Genomic DNA, 25,390 nt, shown 5'->3' on the forward strand with positions numbered 1-25,390 from the left:
AGGCCAATTTAAACCTTATATTCTGCCCCATCTTCCAGTTAATCTATGGGGGCGTGATATATTAAACAAAATGGGTGTTTATTTATATAGTCCCTCACCCACCGTAACAGATTTGATGTTAGATCAGGGCTTACTTCCAAACCAAGGTTTAGGTAAACAACATCAAGGCATCGTTTTACCCCTTGATTTAAAATCTAATCAAGATCGAAAAGGCTTGGGGTGTTTTTCCTAGGGACCTCTGATTCTCCTGTGACACATGCCGATCCTATTGATTGGAAATCTGAGGAACCGGTATGGGTCGATCAGTGGCCCCTAACACAAGAGAAACTTTTTGCCGCACAACAGCTGGTACAGGAACAGCTGAGACTTGGGCATATTGAACCCTCTACCTCTGCGTGGAATTCTCCAATTTTTGTTATTAAAAAGAAGTCTGGGAAATGGAGATTGCTGCAAGACCTTCGTAAGGTAAATGAAACAATGATGCATATGGGAGCCCTACAACCTGGGTTGCCCACTCCTTCCGCTATACCTGATAAATCCTATATCATTATTATAGATTTAAAAGATTGTTTTTACACTATCCCTCTTGCACCTCAAGATTGTAAAAGATTTGCCTTTAGTTTGCCCTCTGTTAATTTTAAAGAACCTATGCAACGCTATCAATGGAGAGTCCTCCCACAAGGAATGACTAATAGCCCCACGTTGGGCGCCACCTGCCGCGGCCAGCACAAGCAAGAGTCGCACCTGCACAGGGAGAGAACGGAGCGTCCCCGCTAAGAAGATAAGAGAGAGACAAAAGATGGGGTTGAGAGGATCAGCCCAAAATGGCTGATGCCTTGCTTTATTGTGCTGCAGTATATATAGGGTAAAGTACGTGACTTATGACATTCACAAGGTTGTTTTTAATCTCAAGATACAATCACCAGACCCTTACCATTGTATACAGAACACAATCAGATAATCTATCTTCTATGAAGTATACATGATAAGATAATCTATCTTCTAGGACAGGTTGCAGGAACTGGACATCTTGGAGCCTTAAGGGCTATAAAAATTCTTGAGGGTGGCGGGACAGGGAGCTTAGGAACATGCCTAAGGCTCTGCATACCTGCCGAGCAGCTCCCAAGACTTAACCCTTCACGGGTCGTCCCCCGCAACAATCAAAAGAATAACTAGTATGTCATGGGCCCAGAGGGATCAGAATAAATGTTAGGGTAGTTAGAACTCTCAAGAGTGAGATCTACTTTCTTCACACTGGTAACAGCTATCTACCAAAATTCAGATTTTGGATAAGATTGTAAAGTATGTCTTCTGATGGGTGATCTCCCTTCCCTTCTGGAACTGGGGAAGTAGAGGTGTTGCAGAAAGGGAGAATCCTTCCAGGGCCCAAAAGTGTGCTCTTGTCTAACACTCAGAAATTGATTGTAGGAGGAGACACATGTGCTGACAAAGCAAGAGATTTTATTGGGAAGGGGTGCCTGGGTGGAGAGCAGTAGAGTAAGGGAACCTAGAACTGCTCTGCCAGCCTTGGCTTTTATGGTGATGGGATTAGTTTCTGGGTTGTCTTTAGCCAATCATTCTGACTCAGAGTCCTTCCTGGTGGTGCAGCCTTGTCAAGACGGATGCCAGCAGGGGTTCTGGGAAGTGGTTGGACATGCGGTGTCACTTTTTGACCTTTCTTGGACTCTCCCAGTTGGCGGTGGCTTATTAGCTCTGTGTTCCTTACCAGGACATCCTGTCATAAAACAACTGATGCAAATGGTTACTATGGTACCTGGCCAGAGTGAGTAGTTTCAGTCAGTGTGCTTCCCCTGACAGAGGTGTTAGGAAAATAAAATAGAAGTAGTTTGTTCAGGCTTCAGAGGCAAAAGAGCACAGCAGGCCTCTGACCTTGCTTCTGACCTTCCTGGACTGTCCTGACTATTGCAGTGAGTGTCAGCCACATCTGATGTAAGTTTGGAGAAGAGAAACAGGATAGATAGATAGGGAGGGGATTTGGGAATTTGTTAAGTCCCTGGAGCAGGTCTGGCCAATCACTCCCTGGACTTAGCAACATTCCAAGATTTGCAGAACAAAGCAAACAGCATTGTAAAAAATTAACATAGGAGTTTTGCTCCCAGACTAATAATGATACCTGTTTGTGACTTGGGGATTATAAACAGAGGGGGCCAGAAACAGCAGTCCAAAGTCTCACCCACACAGTAGATGCACTGCCTGGGACCTTTTCCCAATTGGAACTCCAGACTGTCACAGGATACTTCCCAGCACTGTTTAAGTCTGAATGTCGGAAAATTCAATTTGGTGATATATATACTGGTAGGCACAGGAGAAGGCAATGGCAACCCACTCCAGTACTCCTGCCTGGAAAATCTCATGGACGGAGGAACCTGGGTGGCTGCAGTCCATGGGGTCCCACAGAGTTGGACACGACTGAAGCGATTTAGCAGCAGCAGCAGCAGCATACTAGTAGGCTGCAGTCCATGGGGTCGCTAAGAGTCAGACTCGACTGAGCGACTTCACTTTCACTTTTCACTTTCATGCATTGGAGAAGGAAATGGCAACCCACTCCAATGTTCTTGCCTGGGGAATCCCAGCGATGGGGGAGCCTGGTAGGAGGCTGTCTATGGGGTCGCACAGAGTCGGACATGACTGAAGTGACTTAGCAGCAGCAGCAGCAGTACTATTGCTCTCCTCTGTTGTTTCTATTTCATTTTCCTTTTAATGTTAGTATATATTGAAAGTAGACTAGATAGTTCTGTAATATTTGTATTGTTTATTTGTATATAAAGAGTGGCTTATTTTGTTAACAAATCCTTTGAACCTGAGAAAAAAGAGAAAACATTTGGTGAAACAGGAGGGCACAATGAATTAGGCATTATATCTAACCAGAAGGTATGTATGAGCACTGTATCTTGTCACTGAGTACAAACAAAAGGACACAGTCTTGTGACCTGAGTAGGACCTGGCCACCATAGCCACAACTTCTTTTACTTCCTGCATCTTACACCTCATTTGATCACCTCTCATTCAAAGTCACTCCGACCTTAGTTTCAGAACCATCACACATCTGTTTTACAAATCTTCTCTTGTCCTTCTTTTCAATCCTCTTTAGGCAAAAGATGAAGAATCAATACTCGTTGCTTAACAGTTGTCTCTTCTTTGATGTCCCACTAGCATCTCAAATAGCATCTCTGCTTATTAAAAAGCAGAAATGTTACTTTGCCAACAAAGGTCTGTCTAGTCAAAGCTATGGTTTTTCCAGTAGTCATGTATGAATGTGAGAGTTGGACTATAAAGAAAATCGAGTGCCGAAGAATTCATGCTTTTGAACTGTGGTGTTGGAGAAGACTCTTGAGAGTCCCTTGGACTGCAAAGAGATCAAACCAGTCCATCCTAAAGGAAATCAGTTTGGAATAATCATTGGAAGGATTGATGCTGAAGCTGAAACTCCAATACTTTGGCCACCTGATGTGAAGAACTGACTCATCTGAAAAGATCCTGATGCTGGGAAAGATTGAAGGTGGGAGGAGAAGGGGATGACAGAGGATGAGATGGTTGCATGGCATCACTGACTCAATAGGCATGAGTTTGAATAAGCACCAGGAGTTGGTGATGGACAGGGAAACCTGGTGTGCTGTAGACCATGAGATCACAAAGAGTCAGACACGACTGAGTGACTGAACTGAACTGGGCATCTCAAATTCATTAATCTAACTGGAATTTACCCCAAATCACATCCTGTGATCCCTCCTTATATTTGTGAGCTGCCACCCATACAACTGCTTCCCTGGTGGCTCAGAAGGTAAAGAATCCACCTACAATGTAGGAGACCTGGGTTCAAACCCTGGGTTGGGAAGATCCCTTGTGACACTGTTATCTGGAGAAGGAAATGGCAACCCACTCCAGTATTCTTTCCTGGAGAATACCATGGACAGAGGAGCCTGGCGGGTCCATGGGGTCGCAACAGTTGGACATGACTAAGCGACTAAACCAACACCACTCATACAGCTGCTCAGTTGAAAACCTTCTTCCCTTTCTCTCTCCCAAACCTTTTTATTCACCAAACATCACTTTGCCTCTATTCCTGATTCTCTCCCTCTACTTCCTCCCTGTTCATCTCTGAAACCCCTCCCCTTCTGGTTTTACTAAACAATATCTATATTTTTAGGATTACATGATTTCATGTCTGGAATTGTCACTACCTGATCTCTCAGCTTCTATTTGACAAATCATCCTTCATCCTGTCACTAATTTAGTTTTTCTAAAGCAAGAGTTGTTCTCACACTAAAAGTGCATCATTCTTCAACCCATCCTCCAAAATAAAACCCCTCTCCAGTACAGTGTATGACCTTTTATAAATGCTACCTGCCTGACTTTTCAAAGACTGATTGTGTTGAACAGTGGTGGCTACAGTAAGAAAATTTCAAAGGCTTCTCCTAATAGCATTGTATGTCTCTACTACAAACTCTCAAGGTGAGGTTTCTGATCTGTGGGTAGCTTTTATTGACATGGCTTCAGGACCACAATAACCTTTGGTTTTGTTTTCTCTTTCTCTACATCTTATCACCTTTTTCATTAAGCCAACAGTGGGGAGATAGCATGGTGAAGGCTCATCTACTTCTTTAATATTATTTATTTATTTATTTTTGGCTGTGCTGGGTCTTTGTGGTTATGTTCAGGCTTTCTCTAGTTGTGGGCTTCCCATTGTGAGGGACTCTCTTGTTGCAGAGCACACACTCTAGGGCCCAAGGGCTTCAGTAGTTGAGGCTCATGGGCAGGCTCAGTGATTGTGGCACACAAGTTTAGCTGTCCTGCAGCAAGTGAAATCTTCCTGGACCAGGATCAATCCCATGTCCCCTGCATTGGCAGGCAGATTCTTAATAACTAGACCGCCAGGGAAGTCCTTCATCTACTTCATAAGAACCCCGGCCTGGAGGTTATATATTTGATGCATCTCACATCAGTTGCCAGAAATGCAATAACCTGTCTCATCTAGACACAAGACACTATAGTTGTAGGCTAGACATCAAATTCTCAACAACAATTCTATACCATGGAAGAAGGAACACAAATGATGCTAGTTACCATGCAATTTATATTTGACCAACAGAATGTGAAGAGCGATGATGTGTGTGTCAATTCCAGGACTGGCCCATAAAACCCTTCCATATGCAACTCTCTTCTCCTTTCTCCTCTCTGCAGACTCATTGTTAAAGCCCAGAAAACTTTGGAAATCACATACTAAACATGCTAGTGCTTCCATTAACCTGGGTCCCAAATAATGCTGGCAAGCAGAGCCCCAGTGCACCAGAAGGTAATATTTCCATTTGGTTTTTATGTCATGAAATAACAACAAGAATAAAAAGCCTGTGCTATGCTATAAAAGCTTTATGTGTGCTAATGCTACCAGTATTACTCCTAGACTTATAGCCCAACCTTGATGATTAAAGAATTAGTGTTAATAATCTAAGTGAAAGTTAAGATACCCTACTAAGCCAATTTCATCAAAACAGAAAACTGGGCCCTACTTCAGGTAAACCTGAGGCACCCAGCTGTCAGGACTTTTCCTGTTGCTTCTCTTGAAGCCCTATTATGCCAGTTCTACCTCAGGACCAAGGGACTCCTGGAGCTACTAACTATAGCAGCTGGCCAAGAAAAAAAAAAAGAAAAACAAAGACATAAGAGCAAAACAGAGAATTTTAGAAGGAATATGTTTAAGATCGTCAGTGATACAATGATTTGACTAAAAAGAACCTAAATAACTTAAACAAAGAGCCAAATCACAAGAATTACAACCATAGTACAAAATTTTAAAAAGACTCAAACCCCATCATTCACACAGGAGAACAAAGAAATCTACTTTGACTATGAAATCAGGTGAAGAACCAAAATAAATTTCCTCTAAGGGTTCCTAATCACATGCCTGCCTGCATGTAACAAGTCACGGGGAACCATATGTCAGGGGTGTCATCAAGTTCTTGGGCTCTTTCCACAATTCAGTCCTACCATCCACAAGACTTTTCACAATGTCTTAAGATGCTGTCACAATTTCTTTAAAGTCCTCAAGAAGATTTTCCCTTAGCCAAGTCTGGGCAATATGCCCATAGGTACACCAAATACAGTATAAAAGGAGGCTGTTGTCTACAGTGGTTGTATACTAATAAAAATTCATCGTTAGGGTTGGGATCCTTGTTTCATAAACATATTGCTCTTCAATGCCTGACCAAAACAACATTGCTTTACCCACCGCTTCTAAAGTGAGTTTCATAGTACAGCATCATCATACTGCATAAAAATGCTGTGAAATGAGTGCTCCTGTCACCCAAATTTCATATGTTGAAGTCCCCCCACCAATGCGATAGTATTTGAAGATGGAGCCTTTGGGAGATACCTAGGTTTAGGTGAGGTCATGAGGTGGGCGGTGCTTGATGGGCTTAGAAAACTTATAAGAGGAAGAGAGAAAAGAGCTAGTTCTCTCTGTCCTGTGAGCAAACGGTGAGAAGCCTGCTGTCTGCAAGCAGGAAGCAGTCCTTTACCAGGAACCAAATCTGCTGACACTCTGATCATGGACTTCCCAGCTTCTAAAACTGTAGGGAAAAAAAAGAAGTCTGTTGTTAAAGCCACCCAGTCTATGGAATTCTGTTACAGCAGATAAGCTGAATAAAACTGATGTTAAGATCAAAGATAAATTTCAGAACCCATCAAGAAGAAAAAGCTAAGAGAAGATCCCCACTAAAATGTGTTCACAAAATGTTACCACCTTGTAAAATCTAAGAGCATGATGCATGAAGCCCCAAGCATGAAGAGGGAAGAGTACAGAGGAAACTTGACCCTCTTGATGTGTTTCCAGGTAAGAGAATATATCTATATCTATAGGTAAGTGTGTGAGTGTATATATATATGAATATATTTATGAATTAAACATTAATTTCACACAAACTATATAAAAAGGAAAAGAATACTAAAAGGAAAGAAAAATACTTCATAATGGTGAATGTTCATCAGGAATATACAACATTCAGGTTTTTCCTAATCACATAACTTCAGAATGAATGGGAAAAAAAATCAAAGCATAAAAAACAAAGAAATTCATAATTATAGTTGATATTTTAAAATCCCTTTGAATTAATGATAGAACAAAATAAAATGCCCATATAAGTAACAAATTAAGTCAATTATAAAACAGAGCACTGTATACCCACAACTGAAGACTAACACTATTTTTCAAATAATTTAGCCCTATGGGTGTGTACCAAAGGGCTAAAATACAAGTCTCAAAACATTTCAAAAATTGAAACTATTCCTAGCATGTTCTTATATTACAATTACAAATAATAATAAAAAACTAAAACTAGAATTCCCACCCCTTGGAAATTAGGAAATAAATGGGTGTCAAGGAGGAAGCCATAATAAATATCCTGGGGTAGAATCGTTTTTTTAAAATCAAGGCACAGAACCCAGAAGTAAAAAAAAAAAAAAAAAAATTTAAATTATTAGAAACAAAAACTTACTAAACATGAAAGCAAGTTTAAATAAGTTATAAACCAGAGACCTACTGGGCAAAATAACTGTATCTTATTTAATAGGTGATGGATTCAACTTTATGATATTAAAAAAGAACACCAATAAATCAGCAAGGAAAAAATACTAACACCCCAGAAAAACAGGTATTAATGTCAGATAAATCACATAATAAAATGGCCAATGACCAGTAATCATGTTAAAAATTACTCAGCTCTATTAACAATTACAAACAAAAACAAGAAAAATATTAAAAACTGCCAATCAGAGAAGCAAACAATTGAAATTACAGAACTGGAGCAATGTAAATAAACAAGCACTCTCATACTTGACTGGTAGAAGAACAGGATCTTTTTCTGTAACTTGTATAGAAAGATATATACAAAGATGATAACAACAAAATTTGTAATTGTGAAAAACTGAAAATAAAGGACACCTAGATTATTAGATCAATGATTCAACTCTGTATTAAAGGCCTGGAGATTTCCAAGATGCATCATCAGGGAACAGGCTGTATAAAAATAATTCTGTTTATTTAAAATAATAATCAAAAGCACCATGTAGATATGTATACATATGTATACATATATTTGCATGTATTGCATTTACTTAGTGCTTACTCTATGGCAGGCACCATTTTAAACCTTTACATATTTGTCTTTCTTAATCTTCATAGAAATCCTATGGATACCATTACTAGATGATCAAGTAACTTTCACAAAGTCACAGAGACTGTAAGTGAATAAGAAGGGCTTCAAACCAAAGCGCCTTGATCTCCTCCCTTCATTTTCAATCTTCTCAGTTTCTCTCTCTATGCACCTTCCCTCCAATACTCTTCTCTCTTCCCACCTGCCTCTCTTAGTTAAATCTTCAAATGTCTGTTAAACTACAGTTAACAGTGGAATAAGAAGAGAACCAGAGAGTGGAGAAGGTAAAATTTCAGCCTATTGCTTGGAAGATCGTTGTTACTTTTGTACATAACATTTGATAAAGAAAAAAAAAAAATCAGTGAACACACTGCAGTTCAATTTAACCAGTATGCATTTATGAATGGTTTGTGTGCCAGAAAATCCAACAGTCCACACACCTAGTAGCTTTGACTCTTCAATCATTTTAAAACATCATTTGGTAGAGAAAGAGGCAGAGAGCATGCGCTATAGAGAAAAATGAGACTGACCCATCCTCGTTTATACTTTTTACCGCTGCCAGGATCCTGGCTTAAAAACAACAGGCACCTAAGAGATGGAGGTCAAGGCCAGAGCCAAGGACGTTCCCTTGAGCGGGTTACTCCCCTGTTAACGACTTCCAAGTTCCAGCTGGTGGCCGCGTCCTAGCTCCTCGCGAACCTGAACCTCAGAACCAACGTTTTTGGAACCTCTCCAGAGGCAAGAAAGGGAGTGGCAACCTCTTTGCTCCTTTGCCCTGCTCACCAGGGCAGCGGTCTCATCTCCAAGTCTCCTACCCTCCAGCATCAACGTGGGGCTGCAGGGCAGGAGAACCACCTCAAGTACCCAGGACCCGGACCTCACTCAGCTCAGTGTATCTGTACTGCCCAGGACTGCTGCACAGGCAAGGTGGCGCACGCGCAGGAGTCTGTGGCTTGTGGGGGATCCGGGAAGGCAAGAGGCGGAGCTTGGTTTCACACGGTCGGGACCCAGGGTCCCCGTGGCCTTGGGAAACGACCGCAGAAGCAGAGTGGGGACTTGGCGAGCAGCCTAGCTGACCTAGTCCTATTCCTAGATCTTCCTATGCCAAATGGTCTCCTGCCTGAAACTAAGTTTTAGGCTGAATTTCGCCTAATCCATCTCTTTATAGCGCAGAGGAGCACTGGATCATGGGCAGAACCTCGGCTCAGGGGTATCGCTCAGTTGTGTCTGACTCTTAGTGACCCCATGGACTGCAGCCTACCAGGCTCCTCCGTCCATGGGATTTTCCAGGCAAGAGTACTGGAGTGGGTTGCCATTGCCTTCTCCAGGGATCTTCCCAACCCAGGGATTGAACCGTTCTCCTGCATTGTAAGCAGACTCTTTACCGTCTGAGCCACCAGGGAAGCCCAGCATTTGGGCATATTAGAAGGGATGGTTAATCCAGCATGCTAGCCATTGTTGAACAGTAAGTATGAATGAGGGCTGTGGCTAGGGCCAAAACTATGCTAGGCACTCTAGAACACCAGAAAATTGCGAAGACAAGTGATTTATCACATAGAGGCTAAAACCAGTAGCTCAGGCGTCCACCTGCCTGACTTGAACCTGCCTCTCCTCCTTAGCATCTGCGGACTCCCAGGCAGTTCTTCGCTGTACATCCCTTGCTCTAGCATCTCTGAATTTGGATAATGGTCAAGTCACAGGAGTCAGAGTATGCTGTGTTTTAGTGTAACTTTGTTAGGGTCTGGCACTGCAGAATGGGTTCAATAACAGTTAGATTTGTAACTTTCAATATCTGATGAAGTCCCTGCTTCTCCAGGCTCGCTGTCTGGTTCCCATCTGGTTTACTTAGACAGCTATTCCAGCAAGTCCTGGCATGGCCACTTCCCAGTTTCAGGAACAAGAAGGCAGTATTTCTCCTAGTTTAGCAATTTGAGATACATGTGACACTAAGCAGGTGTCACTTGCTAAGTGGGAAGTGTCAGGAGATTCAGGGTCCCCTTGTTCTTCCTGGAACTTTCTTGACAATAGAACTTTCTTTTAATACCATCCTGGAAAGCATGACAGTTATAGGGCTTTGACTACTGAACAAACACAAGGAAATGAAAAATAAACAGGAAATGAGTGGACTTTTCCAACTGGATAGGAGTGGCACATAAAACAGCTGAGTCACAGATTATCAGCCTTCACATTGGTAAAGAAGCTCTTCTTTCTGAAAGAGTGAAATAATACTGTATACACTGTTGACTGAATAGGCACCAATTAAATGTCTTGTTCTTAGAGAACTTACAGGCAGGAAACCTATAGGAACTTCCCTGTTCATTTCTCCATCCTCTTGTCTAGTGATTTCTTTGCTCTGTGACCCACAGATCTTCATTCCCTTGAATGAGCCAAGCTCCCTGTCTCTTACCTCAGGACTGCCACCTATATGGTTCCTGCTGCCTCTAATGCCCCACCTCATCTCATACCATCCCCACCCCCGCCCCCTGCCAATACCTCCTTGCTAAGTCACTTCAGTCATGTCCGACTCTGTGTGACCCCATAGATGGCAGCCCACCAGGCTCCCCCGTCCCTGGGATTCTCCAGGCAAGAACACTGGAGTCGGTTGCCATTTCCTTCTCCAATGCATGAAAGTGAAAAGTGAAAGTGAAGTCGCTGAGTCGTATCCAACTCTTAGTGACCCCATGGACTTCAGCCTACCAGGCTCCTCCATCCATGGGATTTTCCAGGCAAGAGTACTGGAGTGGGGTGCCATACCTCCTTGGCCTGGTTGAATTTAGACTTCCTTCAGCTTTCAGATCAGACTTTCTTGAAAACCCTACCACCATCATCTTCTAAAATGGTGCCTCAATCTCTCTTATAGAACCATCGTTTTAAATTAGAGCACTTAGAGTAATTATAATACGGTACTTAATTTTGTTTAATTGTCCAATTCTCCATTTTTCCTCTACTGCTTGGTATGGAATATTGCATGTTCATGATATTTAAATGAAGAGGAGGTTCATCTTGGGAACATCAGATTTTAGTTAAAGATATTAGGGATTCATTGACTGCCTTTTAATTGAAATATATTTGACAAATAATATTATGTTAGTTTCTAGTGTACAGCATAGTGAAGTTGACAATCTTGAAAGTTCATGAGAAAAATGGCTTTTTTTTTTTTTTTAAGTCCAAGGCCACATATAGCTCATGTCTTAGGAGGAAAGTTATGCTAACAATATTATAGCTTAAAATTGAGAATTTACTGTGTTTTAGGCATTGTTCTAAGTGCCTAATGTAGATTAACTCACTCAATTCTCAATCATATAGAGTAAATACTATTAATTATCTCCATTATTCAGGTGGAAAAAAGGCAAGAAAGACTGGATCAGTCATCAGGTTCTGGCTTCTATATCTAATAGTTGTGTGGTGATCTTAAACAAGTTATAACACACACCTCCAGCCTCAGTTTTCTTATCAATAAAGTGGGAAAAATACATGTTCCATAGAATACTCAGTCTCACTGGCTTTCCATTGCTTTTATTTTATTTTATTTTATTTTTTTATTTTTCCATTGCTTTTATAATGGAAGCCAAAATGCTTAATTTGGTCACCAGGTCCTACGAGGCTTCCCTGTCTTCTCTTCTGTTCAGGTAGATTGGTCTCTTTTCAGATTTTTAAAGGCTCTGTGTCTGTTATTATCCAAGGGCTTCTTTCTGAAATGTTCATTCCCTGCCACTGGCCTACGCAACAAGTTTACATGCCTTAGATCTCTTGATGGTCCTCAGGGAGGCTGTCCCAACTCCCTTCCTTCCTCTCTGTCCTCTTTCAAACACTGCCCTTTGGCACATGTAGTCATAAAACCCGTGTCCCTCCCTTTAAAGGATTTGTTTCTGATTCTAGTTAGTCATTTCATCACACTGGTGTTCTATCTCTTTATGCTAAGGGTAAGTATAAAGTTCTGTTTCCCCTCAGGCAGTTAGGACAGAGATTGCATTTGCACTTCTCATTTTAAATCCCAGGGCTTAGTTTGGGAGTGTTCCTTCCTCTGCAACTATTTGAAATAGTTTCAGAAGTATAGATGTGTGTGCATGCTAAGTCGCTTCAGTCATGTCCGACTGAGACCCCATGGGACTGTAGCCTACCAGGCTCCTCTATCCATGGGATTCTACAGGCAAGAATAATGGAGTGGGTTGCCATTTCCTTGACCAGGGATCTTCCCAACCCAAGTATTGAACTTGCATCTCTTACTTCTCTTTGGCAGGTGGATTCTTTACCATTAGCGCCACCTGGGAACCCTGGATAGACTTTCATCTTCTCTAAATATTTAATAGAATTTACCTGTGAAGCTTAACTGATAGCTCAGTTGCTAAAGAATTCACCTGCAATGCAGGTGAATGGTTTGATTCCTGGGTTGGGAGGATCTGCTGGAGAAGGGATAGGCTGCCCACTCCAGTATTCTTGGGCTTCCCTTGTAGCTCAGATGGTAAAGAATCTGTATGCAATGTGGAAGACTTGGATTTGATCTCTGGGTTGGGAAGATCCCCTGGAGAAAGGAAAGTCTACCCACTCCATTATTCTGGCCTAGAGAACTCTATGAACGGTATAGTCCATGGGGTCACAAATAGCTGGACATGACTGAGCGAGTTTCACTTTCACTCACCGGTGAAGCCATCTGGTCCTAGGCTTTCGTTTGTTGAGAATTTTTTATCACAGTTTCAATTCCCACAGTTGTGATTGGTCTTTTCATATTTTCTGTTTCTTCCTGGTTTAGTCTTGGAAGATTGTACCTTTCTAAGAATTTTTCTATATCTCCCAGGATGTCCATTTTATTGGCAGATAGTTGCTTATAGTAGTCACTTAAGATACTTTGTATTTTTGTGGTGTCCATTGTAATGTCTCCTTTTTCATTCTAACTTTATTGATTTGAAACCTTTTTTCTTGATGAGTCTGGCTAAAATTTTATTATTTTGTTTATCTTTTCAAAGAACTAGTTTTTAGTTTCATTGATCTTTTTTTATTGTTTTCTTCTTTTCTATTTCATTTATTTCTGCTCTGATTTTTATGATTTGTTTCCTTCTACTACCTTTGAGTTTTATTGTTTTTCTTTCTCTAGTTGCTTTTCAGTATAACGACAGGTTGTTTATTTGAGACTTTGCTTGTTCCTTGAGGTAGGATTGTATTGCTATAAACTTCCCTCTTAGAACTGCTTTTGCTGCATCTCTTAGGTTTTGGAACGTTGTGTTTTCATTTTAATTTGTCTTGGTATTTTATAAATTTCTCCTTTGATTTCTTCACTGATTCATTGGTTTTTAATAGCCTATTGTTTAGTCTCCACATGTTTATGGTTTTTGAATGTTTTTCTTGTAGTTGACTTTTATAGCATTGTGGTCAGAAAAGATGCTTGATGTGATTTAAATTTTCATACATTATTGAAGCTTAAAACCCATAACCTATGGTCAATTAATCTATGACAAAGAAGGCAAGAATGAATATACAATGGAGAAAAAGTCTCCTCAATAAATGGTGCTGAGAAAACATGTAAAAAAACAAAATTAGAACATTCTGTACCACCATACACAGAAATAAAAATGGATTAAAAACCTAAATGTAAGCCTAAATACTATAAAACTCATAAAAAGAAAACATAGGCAGAACACTTTGACATAAATCTCAGCAATATCTTTTTCAATCCACCTCCTAGAGAAATGCAAATAAAACAAAAACAAATGGGACCTAATCAAACTTATAAGCTTTTGCACAGCAAAGGAAATCATAAACAAAACAAAAAGACAACTCATAGAATGGGAGAAAAAATTTGCAAACAATGTGACTGACAAGGAATTATATTTATCTTCAAAATATATAATATAAACAGCTTATGCAGCTCAATATAAAAAAAACCCCAACAATCCTATCAAAAATGGGCAGAAGATCTAAATAGGCATTTCTTTAAAAAATAAAAATACAGGTGACCAAAAAGCATATGAAAAGATGGTTACCATTACAAATTATTAGAAAAATACAAATCAAAACTATAGTGAGGTATCACCTCACACTAGTCATAATGACCATCATCAAAAAGTCTACAAATAATAAATGCTGGAGAGGATGTGGAGAAAAGGGGATCTCCTACACTGTTAGTGGGGATATAAACTGGTACAGCAACCATGGAGAATAGTATAGAGGTTCCTTAGAAAACTAAAAACAAAGCTACTATATGATCTAGAAATCTCACTGCTGGACACATATCCAGAGAAAGCCCTAATTCAAAAAGATAAAATACACCCCAGTGTTCACTGCAGGACTATTTACAAAAGCCAAGATATGGAAGCAATCTAAATGTCCATCAACAGAGGAATGGATACATACAACAGGATATTACTCAGCCATAAAAAGAACAAAACAATGCCATTTGCAGTAAAATGGATGAACTTAGAGATTACCAAATGAAGTGAAGTAAATCAGACAAAGACAAATATCATTATTTCACTTATATGTGGAATCTAAAAAAAAAAAAAATGATACAAATAGACTTATTTACAAAACAGAAATAGACTCACAGACTTAGAAAACATATTTATGGTTACCAAAGTGAAAAGGGATAAATTAGGAGATCAGGATTAACATATATATACTACTACATATAGAAAAGATAACTAATAAGAATCTATTGCATAGCACAGGGACCTCTACTTAATACTCTGTAGTAATGTATATAGAAAAGAATCAGGAAAAAAATAGATACTTTGTGATTGAATCACTTTGCTATATACTTGAAAGTAACACAACACTGTAAATCTACTTTACTCCAATATAAAATAAAATAAAAAATTTAAAAATTCCAGTGGTCAGTACTCCTTGTAATACATAAATCAGACCATGAAATCGTTCTTCTGCTTAAAATCCTCTAAGGCCTGTCAATCACATTTGGAATAAAATACAAACGCCTGACTTAGCAGTTCCCAAGATGAACTGATCCTGTATCTTTATGTCTTTAGTGTTAGCCATTTCTCTTCTTCTTTATTTCCTATGAAATTTTATTGTAATTACAAATTCATGTGGAATACAGAGTACACACTTATTAAATTTCTTCCTATACTGTGCTTATTACATACTTAAGACAAATTTTCCTAACATGCTTTTTACCTTCCTTGCTTCTCAAATTCTATTTTCTGGAGAGCTGAGGGTATGAAATTGTAAAGTTTAAATCTGTAACTCAAATATCATAGTTAAAAATGTTTTAATGTACAGCATCTTAGGAATAGAATACAGCATGGATTAAACTCCCAGGTAAGTTGTTAAGCCAGACAAGTATCTGAACAATAATAGATGGAATGACATGCCTTTGCTTCTCTACCAGGGTTCTCAAAACAGCACTATAGTATTTGGGGATGGATGATGTTATTTCTTCAAAATGCTGTTCTGAGCATTTTACAATATTTAACAGCATTCCTGGCCTCTATCCACTAGCTGCCAGTATTGCTCTCTTCTCTGCAGCTGGGACAATGAAAACATCTCTGGACCTTGGCAAACAGGCCTTGAGGGAACAAAACCACTGTCAATTTTATACAAATAGGAAGTGCCATTTGTTAGAATTCCAGAATTATCATTTATTGTAAGGTGTTTTTGTGCTAGAAATGCAGGTTCCAAGCCATTATATTGGGCCCTTTGTGCTGTGCTTAGTTGCTCAGTTGTGTTCAATGCTTTGCGACCCCATGAACTAGAGCCCACCAGGCTTCTCTGTCCATGAGGATTCACCAGGCAAGAATACTGGAGTGGGTTGCCATTTCCTTCTCCAGGGGATCTTCCAAACCCAGGGATCAAACACAGGTCAAATCCCATATTTCAGGCGGATTCTTTACCCTCTGAGTCACCAGGGCCCTTACCCAATTCTTTCTCTTATTTCCATGAAAACATTCTGGAATTTTTATGTACATGACTCTATCATGGGTTTTTGTTTTTTTTTCTTCCCCACTTTCTTAGGTTTCATGCATATTTTCATGTGTATTTTAAACAGTAAAATAAGGCTATGGGCCTTACACACATTCCCAAAACCCTCAAAATAAAAGTGGACATGTAACCCCAGATATTTTATTGAAAATTACTGAATGATAAAAACACAAACTTTAAGCTTAATAGAAATAGGATTTCTGAGGGGAAACTGTAGTTTGTAGATAACTGAGGTAATCCTAAAAAAATTGAAGTTTTCAATTTTCTGTTCCAATAAAAATAATTTCATTTGTTTATATTTCAGCATCTCTAGAAAATAGCCACTACCCTGCCCCCAGAGATGACTCTACTGCCTACACAGCTGTCTGTTCTGAGACCCAGGCTGAGAATACTGTCCCTGACCGTCATTCCACCTCCCAGCCTGGCACCTCTGGACCCCAGTCTGAATATATAATTATACCACCTGGCTATTCAGTGATTGGAGCAGTTGGCTTTTCTGTCCAACTCCAACCAGTGCCTCTTCAGCCAGGTGTGCCTGCATAGTTAGAAGGGATTCCACTTTCATCAGACTGTCCACCAGGGTTGGAATGTTTAAATCAGGTAATTTCAAATATATAAAAGACTCTTAACAAGTAAAACTGTGCTTCCAGTTTACCTAATGACATTAACAAATAACTAATTCACAAAAGTCTGAAATGGTAAAACAACATTTCTTGCTAACAAACTACTCTAATTCTTCTAGGTGAGGTTTACTAGTAAAGCAAAATATAAATGTCTTAGGAAACTGTGTGTTCTATGATCTTGAATATAATCTACAACAATACTCAATGGCAAACCTTTATTAAGCATTATTTTCCAAGTTTTGTTCTTAAGTGTAATACACATATTAATGCATCTAATCCCTTAGAACTTTATGATATGTAGGAACTATAGTTATCACCATTTTACCAAAGGCCTAGAAAAGTTACATAATTTGCACAGCATCAAAACGCACAGGAAGTAGATGTGACTTTTTACTTCTGGAACTTTGGTGCTGGATCCTGTGTCCTTTAACCCCAACACTGAATGACTTTCTAGAAATTAGAAACAAACATCAAATAAAACTTAGTGTTCAGTTCAACAACTCATGTATGACTTAACTTTTTGTTATCATTAATAGAATTACATTTTACGTTGCTTTTATTTTTTTGAAGACAATTTTATAAATGCAACCTTTAAAGGGGAAAAAGTCCTGGATTTTAATGTACTACATTATAGCATATCTCAGCAAAATCATGTTTTACATTTGTTTGATGTTAGAAATCTCATATGTAAAGTAGAATAGGAAGTTCTGTGTGCCCAAACTATATGAAACTAAATATTCCTGTGACATCCAATCAAGTTTCAAAAAGTGAGTAATGTCTCTTACAAACTCTGAACTAATTTTATATCCTAAAATGTACTTGGGCATCATATATAAGATTATTATTAGTTCATATATTGTCCAAGAAATATCCTCGATGGATATTTTTAAAATCAGGGACTCAAGGAATATGTAGGGGAAGTTTATCACCTACTAGAAATGATGGTATCATATACACTTAAAAAAAAATTTTGAGATTTGCAGTAATAATACTCTTTAAATAGATTAAAGTGGTCTTAATAGTTCCTAAACCTCTTCTAGAGAGAGCAGTGTGTTCTTATATTTACAGAACTTTCAATGTAAGTCAATTTTATTTCACTTGAATTTTCTTGCACTAATAGTGAACACTTTCAATTGATGTTTTTGAAAAAAAAATTACCATTATTTTTGCAACAAAAGGTAATATAAAGTATTATTGAACACTGACAGTATTGATATATATTGATGATTATTTATATTAATTCTTAAAATATAAAAATATATATGATTAACAGCTTAATTTATTTGTTTACTATAATAGGTAGATCAGATTCAGGTTCATCAGCAAATTGCACTTACAGAAGGTAAGTATTCATTGTATTGATTATGTTTCTAGAAAGACGGGACAGTTGATACATTGATAAAGGAGTTGGTGATATGCAAAGAAAAGTGTATCACCAACCACTAACTGCAAATAAAACAGTTTCAGTGATATTGGACCATTAAATCTGTTTATTTACAAAAGCCTCTGTGACAATGAATTGATAAGGTTTATCAGCAGCTCATTTCTTAAAATAGAGAGTCAAGTGTTAAAATACTATTTCTCTGGGTCTCTGTCCTCATGATAAGGACTCTAACTTTGAAAGAAAACAATCAGAATTTACCTTTGTTCCCTATGCTCTCTAGACATCATTTCAAGGAACTTGTCTCTTTACCTGACTTCTATGACTTCAGCTATTTTCTTCCCAATTTCTGACAACCTTGACATTGGCAAAGAGCTACCAGCAATAGTTCATGTTAATTTATTATCATGTATTAATGCTAACAGTTGTTGTTTAGTCAGTAAGTCATGTCCAGCCCTTTTGTGACCCTGTAGACTGTAACCTTCCAGGCTCCTCTGTTCATGGGATTTCCCAGGCAAGAATATGGAGTGGGTTGTCATTTCCTTCTCCAGGTGTATTGTATCTGTATATTGTCACCCTGTTTATTTAACTTCTATGCAGAGTACATCATGAAAAACGCTGGGCTGGAAGAAGCACAAGCTGGAATCAAGATTGCCAGGAGAAATAGCAATAACCTCAGATATGCAGATGACACCACCCTTATGGCAGAAAGTGAAGAGGAACTAAAAAGCCTCTTGATGCAAGTGAAAGAGGAGAGTGAAAAAGTTGGCTTAAAGTTCAACATTCAGAAAACGAAGATCATGGCATGTGGTCCCATCGCGTCATGGGAAATAGATGGGAAACAGTGAAAACAGTATCAGACTTTAGTTTTTTGGGCTCTAAAATCACTGCAGATGATGATTGCAGCCATGAAATTAAAAGATGCTTACTCCTTGGAAGGAAAGTTATGACCAACCTAGATAGCATATTCAAAAGCAGAGACATGTATCTGTAGACAGATGCAAATATTTGTATGCATCTAATGGATCATAATCAGAGAAGGCAATGGCACCCCACTCCAGTACTCTTGCCTGGAAAATCCCATGGATGGAGGAGCCTGGTGGGCTGCAGTCCATGGGGTCGCTAAGAATCAGATACGACTGAGAGACTTCCCTTTCACTTTTCACTTTCATGCATTGGAGAAGGAAATGGCAACTCACTCCAGTGTTCTTGCCCGGAGAATCCCGGGGACGGGGGAGCCTGGGGACTTCTGTCTCTGGGGTCACACAGAGTCGGACATGACTGAAGCAACTTAGCAGCAGCAGCAGCAATGGATCATAATATACACAGTTCCTTTTGGCATGTGATTTTAAGAGTATATCTGTTTCATTTTTATCCAACTTTGAAAGTAGATTACAATTTTCTAGAATTTTTTAAGACTGTCTCCTTTTTCAATTTAGATTAAATCTCTTGATGGAAAATATGTGGTTGGCAAGATTTCCAAGCAGTTTACTAGGATTATGAGAGAAATATTTACACACTACAGCAGCTTTGGCATCCAGTTTCCTGCGGACATTGATGTGAAAATGAAAGCTGTGATACTTGGCATGTGTTTTCTCCTTGTAAGTCTGTTCTCACTAATTTTGGCTGTAGATGATTTCTCTAGTATCAGGCTTAAATTATTCAGTAAACTGTACATTTTAGAATGAGCTTCTTAAATTTATAGCTTTCCCCCCAAAAAAGTATTTATTTAATCCTAGCTCTTAAATTCCATTTTCACCTGATACTGTGCATTTATAGGTGACTAGTTCTCTCTGGAACTACTTAGTTTCACATGTCAACAGAAAGACCTTATATGTTAAGGAGAGGCCCTAGTCTTTGGGGCTTGTATTAAAAAGTCAAAATTAGTGATATGGGAATACTTTAAATATGAGCTTACATAGGATAAAACTCAGAGAAACTGATAGGTTTCCTTTTGATTCACTATTAAATCATCTAATATAAAGTGTAATCTGCAATGAATATAAATCCAATCAAGTCATCAGATCAAATTGCAAATTGAGAGGAAGTACATGGGATAAAGCAATGAACCAGACCTTATCTTCACATTAAATCATGTAGGGAAAATTCAGAAACCCCAAATACCATATCATACCCCAGTTCAATTAAGTCAGAAGCTTAGCATCAGAAGCTTGTAAAACTCCTGAGATAAATTCAAATCTGGTCAAAGTCAAAGACACCTGAGACAGAGCAATGATTTTTCTGTAATCCCTTACCTGTACAGTAGAAATGCCTGGGTAGCTTTCACACTCCCTATGTCAAGATTGCCCACATCTAGTAAACCAAAATCTGTGGAGGTGGAAACAAGTCTTTAAGCTGATTAGGCTCCCAGATCATTCCAGTTTCCAAACAAGATTTGAAATCATTAGGTAACTATCTTAAACAGTCGTTGGAGATGTAATCAGGAAAACCCAAAAGGTGAGAGGATATACAGCAAACAGGACCATTTCCTTCAACAAATAATTGTCAAGGAAGATAAAAAGAAAAACAATTTGAAAAAAGTAGAGAGACATCAACCTTACCCAGTTTGTGCAGCATGTCTGGATATTGATTTGAACAAATCAATGTAAAAACACATTAACAGGGAATCCAGGGAATTTGAATACTGACTGGCTATTTGATGATGATGTAAAACTAAAGTTTTTTTAAGCTCTGATGATGATAATAATACCTATGTATTATTGTTGTTCAGTCGCTAAGTCGTGTCCAACTGTGTGCAAACCCCATGGTCTGCAGCACACCATGCTTCCCTATCCTTCACTATCTCCTGGAGTTTGCTCAAGTTCATGTCCATTAAGTCAGTGGTGCTATCTAGCCATCCCATCCTCTGTTGCCCACTTCTCCTTTTGTCTTCAATCTTTCCCAGCATCAGAGTCTTTTCCAATGTGTTGGCTCTTTGCATAGGTGGCCAAAGTACTGAAGTTTCAGCTTCAGAATCAGTCCTTCCAATAAATATTCAGGGTTGATTTCTTTTAGCATTGATTGGTTTGATCTTCTTGCTGTCCAAGGGACTCTCAAGAGTCTTCTCCAGCACCACAATTCAAAGGCATCAATTCTTTGGCACTCAGCTTCCTTATGGTCAAACTCTCACATCCATACATTACTACTGGATAAACTATAGCTTTGGCAATATGGTCCTTTGTCAGCAAATGGATATCTCTGATTTTTAATATGCTGTCTACATTTGTCACAGCTTTCCCTCTAAGCAGCAGCATCTTTTAATTTCATGGCTGCTGTCACTGTCTATAGTGATTTTGGAGACCAAGAAAATAAAATCTGTCACAGTTTCCACTTTTTCCCTGTCTATTCACCATGAAGTGATGGGGCTGGATGCCATGATCTTAGTTTTTTGAATGTCAAGTTTTAAGCCAACTTTTTCACCCTCTTGTTTCACCCTGATTTAGAGGCTCTTTAGTTCCTCTTCACTTTCTGCTACTAGAATGGTATCATCTGCCTATCTGAGGTTGCTGATATTCTTCGCAGAAATCTTGATTCCACTTAGTGGTTCATCCAGTTTAACATTTCCCATGATGTACTCTGCATAGAAGTTAAATAAGTACGGTGACAATATACAGCACTGAAATACTACTTTCTCAATTTTGAACCAGTTTGTTGTCCCATGTCTGGTTCTGACTGTTGCTTCTTGACTCATATACAGCTTTCTCAGGAGACAGATAAGGTGGATTGGTATTCCCATCTCCTTAAGAATCTTCCACAGTTTTTTTGATCCAAGTAATCAAAGGCTTTATCATAGTCAATAAAGCAAGAGTAGATGTTTTTCTGGAACTCCCTTGCTTTCTCTAAGATCCAGTGAATGTTGGGAATTTTTATCTCTGGTTCTTCTCCTCTTTGAAACCCAGCTTGTGCATCTGGAAGTTCTTGGTTCATGTACTGCTAAAGCCCAGCTTGAAAGATTTTGAACATAACCTTGCTAGCATGTGAAATGAGCACAATTATGCAGTAGTTTGAAAATTTTTTGGCATTGCCCTTCTTTGGATTGGAATGAAAACCGACCTTTTCCGGTCCTGTGGCCACTGTGGAGTTTTCCACATTTTCTAACATATTGAGTACAGCACTTTAAGAGCATCATCATTTATGATTTCAAATAGGTCAGCTGGAATTCTATCACCTCCACTAGCTTTTCTTGCAGTAATCCTTCCTAAGGCCCACTAGACTTCACATTCCAGGATGTCTGACTCTAGCTGAGTGATCACACCATCATGGTTATCCATGTCATTAAGACCTTTGTTGTATGATGGCTCTGTATACTCTTTCTCCCTTACCTTAATCTCTTCTGCCTCTGTTAGGTCCTTACTGTTTCGGTCCTTTATTGCTGGCGACGGAATGAAACACCAACACTGCAGAGTGGTTTGAATCTTTTTATTTTTACTCCTTGCTTCTTACAGCTGCTTTACTTTATATCTTTTGCACAACAATCTACAGGGCAAGTTGCCAAGCACTATGATTTAGTGACTATACAGTGCGCAGGCACAGGGCGAGATAACCTTTACTTTAACTTATTTACTGCAGCTAAGACTTTGTTTTGGGGAACTTCCTTATCAACTTAGAATCTGTTTTGTCCCTGGGTCTGTTCCTTTTGAGGAATCAGAGAAACATCCTTGTGTGCAAGAAATGTTCTTTTCCCACGGGAACAAACAGAGGATTCTTAGCTGAACATCTCGTTTGCAAGAATGTTCAGCCCTGGTTGAGAGTCTCGTTTGCAAGCACTTCTCAACCTTCCTTATACCTTGTTTCCTACACTTTATCTTGCCTATCCTTGCATGAAATGTTCTCTTGATATCTCCAGTAAGAGATCTCTAGTCTTTCCCATTCTGTTGTTTTCCTCTATTTCTTTGTACTGTTTATTGAAAAAGACCTACTTATCTCTCCTTGCTATGCTCAGAACTCTGCATTCAATTGGGTATATCTTTCCCTTTTTCCCTTGCCTTTCACTTCTCTTCTTTCTCTATTCTCTTATTTCTTCTATTTGTAAAGCCTCCTTAGATAACCACTTTGCCTTCTTGGATTTCTTTTTCTTTGGAATGGTTTTGATGACCACTTCCTCTACAATGTTACAAATCTTCCTCCACAGTTCTTCAGGCACTCTGTCTATCAGATCTAATCCCTTGAATATATTTGTCATTTCTACTGTATAATCATAAGAGCCTTGATTCAGATCACACCCAAGTGGCCAAGTGGTTTTCCCTACTTTCTTCAATATAAGCCTGAATTTTGCAAGAAGGAGCTTATGATCTAAGCCAAAGTCAGCTCCAGGTCTTGTTTTTTACTAACTGTGTTGATTTCTCCATACTTGGCTGCAAATAACAGTGTGATTTTGGTATTGACCATCTGGTGATGTCCATGTGTAGAGTCTTCTCTTTGGTTTTTGGAAAAGGGTGCTTGCTATGACCAAGATTTTCTCTTAAGAAAATACTGTTAGCCTTTCCCCTGCTTCATTTTGTACTCCAAGGCCAAACTTGCCTGTTATTATTCAGGGTATTTCTTGACTTCCTACTTTTGTATTCTAATCCCCTATGATGAAAAGGACAATTTTTTTTTTTTAATGTTAGTTCTAGAAGGTGCTGTAGTTATTCACAGAACTTGTCAGCTTTAGCTCCTTCAGCATCAGTGGTTGGGGCATAGACTTGGATTACTGTGCTGTTGAATGATTTACCTTGAAAACAAACTGAGATCATTCTATTATTTTTGAGGTTGCACCCAAGTACTGCATTTTGAACTCTGCCCTTGACCCCAAGGGGTATTCCATTTCTTCTAAGTGATTCTTGCCCACAATAGTAGATATAATGATCATCTGAATTAAAGTCACCCATTCCCGTCCATTTTAGTCACTGACTCCTAAGCTGTCAATGTTACTCTTGCTATCTCCTGCTTGGCCATGTCCAATTTACCTTGATTCACAGACCTAAGATTCCAGGTTCCTATGCAACACTGTTCTTTACAGCATCAGTCTTAACATTCACCACCAGACATATCCACAACTGAGTGTCGATTCTGCTTTGGTCGAGCCACTCCATTCTTCCTGGAGATAGTAGTTATTGCCTTCAGCTTCCCCAGTACTATATTGGACACCTTCTGACCTGGGGGACTCATTTTCATATCTTTTTGCCTTGTCGTTCTGTCCATAAGGTTCTCCCTCCAAGAATACTGGAGTGAGTTGCTATTTCCTTCTCTCCAGTGGATTATGTTTTGTCAGAACTTATCACTATGACCTGTCCATCTTGGGTGGCCCTGCATGACATGACTCATAGCTTCACTGAGTACACAAACCCCTTTGCCATGACAAGGCTGTGATCCATGAAGAAGAAATTATCAGAAGAAGAATGGAATTCTTGCAGTTATCAAAAAATGCATAGAATTATGGGATTTCATTTCTATTAAAATTAAATGCTGCATGTGGAGCTCATATAGCTATAGACTTGCTACAGCTTTTTAATTTTCATAGTTATTTTTTCTTGTTTAACAGATATATTACTGTGTTTCATCAGATCCCTTAGCATCCCTCTGCATCAAAATTATCTCTGTTATGCTGCTGAAATTCATTTCTATATTTTTATTTTTATCTAGGATTTCATGTTTTATTAAAACAATGGCTGCATTCAACTTTTGACAGGAGGCATATGGTAGCAGAGTAATGAAAGCATCAAAAAATTTGATGTCTATATTGATTGGGACTGTATAAAAGAAAAACTCATTTTATTCTCTTGAAAGTCATTATGCCACATGTGAAATACTCTTGATATCTGTAGCCCCAGAATGTGATTTCAGTTTGAAACTATGGTCCATTTTCTGCTCACATGCTTATAAATATTTTATACATTTTCTTTGAATGTTCACTGTATATTTGGGAGAAATGCATAGGACTGTTTACCTTTAGACATGAAACTTCTTATGAAAAATGATTTTGAATTATATTCTGATTTATTTTACATTTTATAGCAAAAATTAATGAAAGACTTATTAAATTATACTGTAAAATTATATTTTATTAAATCTAATTATTTCATACATAATAAGTGATGTTATTTTGCAAACACTGTATATTTGAGAACTAATATTAACATAATTTTAGTTTCCTTTACAATTATGTTCAAATAATAATATAAATACCAAGGAAAGTAAATGTGTTTGTTTTATATTCAGGGATCCACACTATATTAAATTTTTGATAAACTAATCTGCTAATGTAAACAAAATCTTCATATTGACAAGACAATAAATTGCCATTTTTG

General features: G+C 38.6%; 1 long non-coding RNA gene across 1 annotated transcript; it reads left to right on the top strand.

The window, feature by feature from the left end:
- Positions 1 to 6,473: 6,473 nt before the first annotated feature.
- LOC121817212 (uncharacterized) lies at positions 6,474 to 25,136 on the top strand. The gene is made up of 4 exons (XR_006057005.2): positions 6,474 to 6,850; positions 16,402 to 16,697; positions 18,020 to 18,062; positions 18,702 to 25,136. It is a non-coding gene; the product is annotated as an uncharacterized LOC121817212 (long non-coding RNA).
- Positions 25,137 to 25,390: the final 254 nt, after the last annotated feature.

This window comes from Ovis aries, chromosome 1, assembly GCF_016772045.2.
Source record: "Ovis aries strain OAR_USU_Benz2616 breed Rambouillet chromosome 1, ARS-UI_Ramb_v3.0, whole genome shotgun sequence".
In the NCBI taxonomy this organism is placed as follows: domain Eukaryota; kingdom Metazoa; phylum Chordata; class Mammalia; order Artiodactyla; family Bovidae; genus Ovis; species Ovis aries.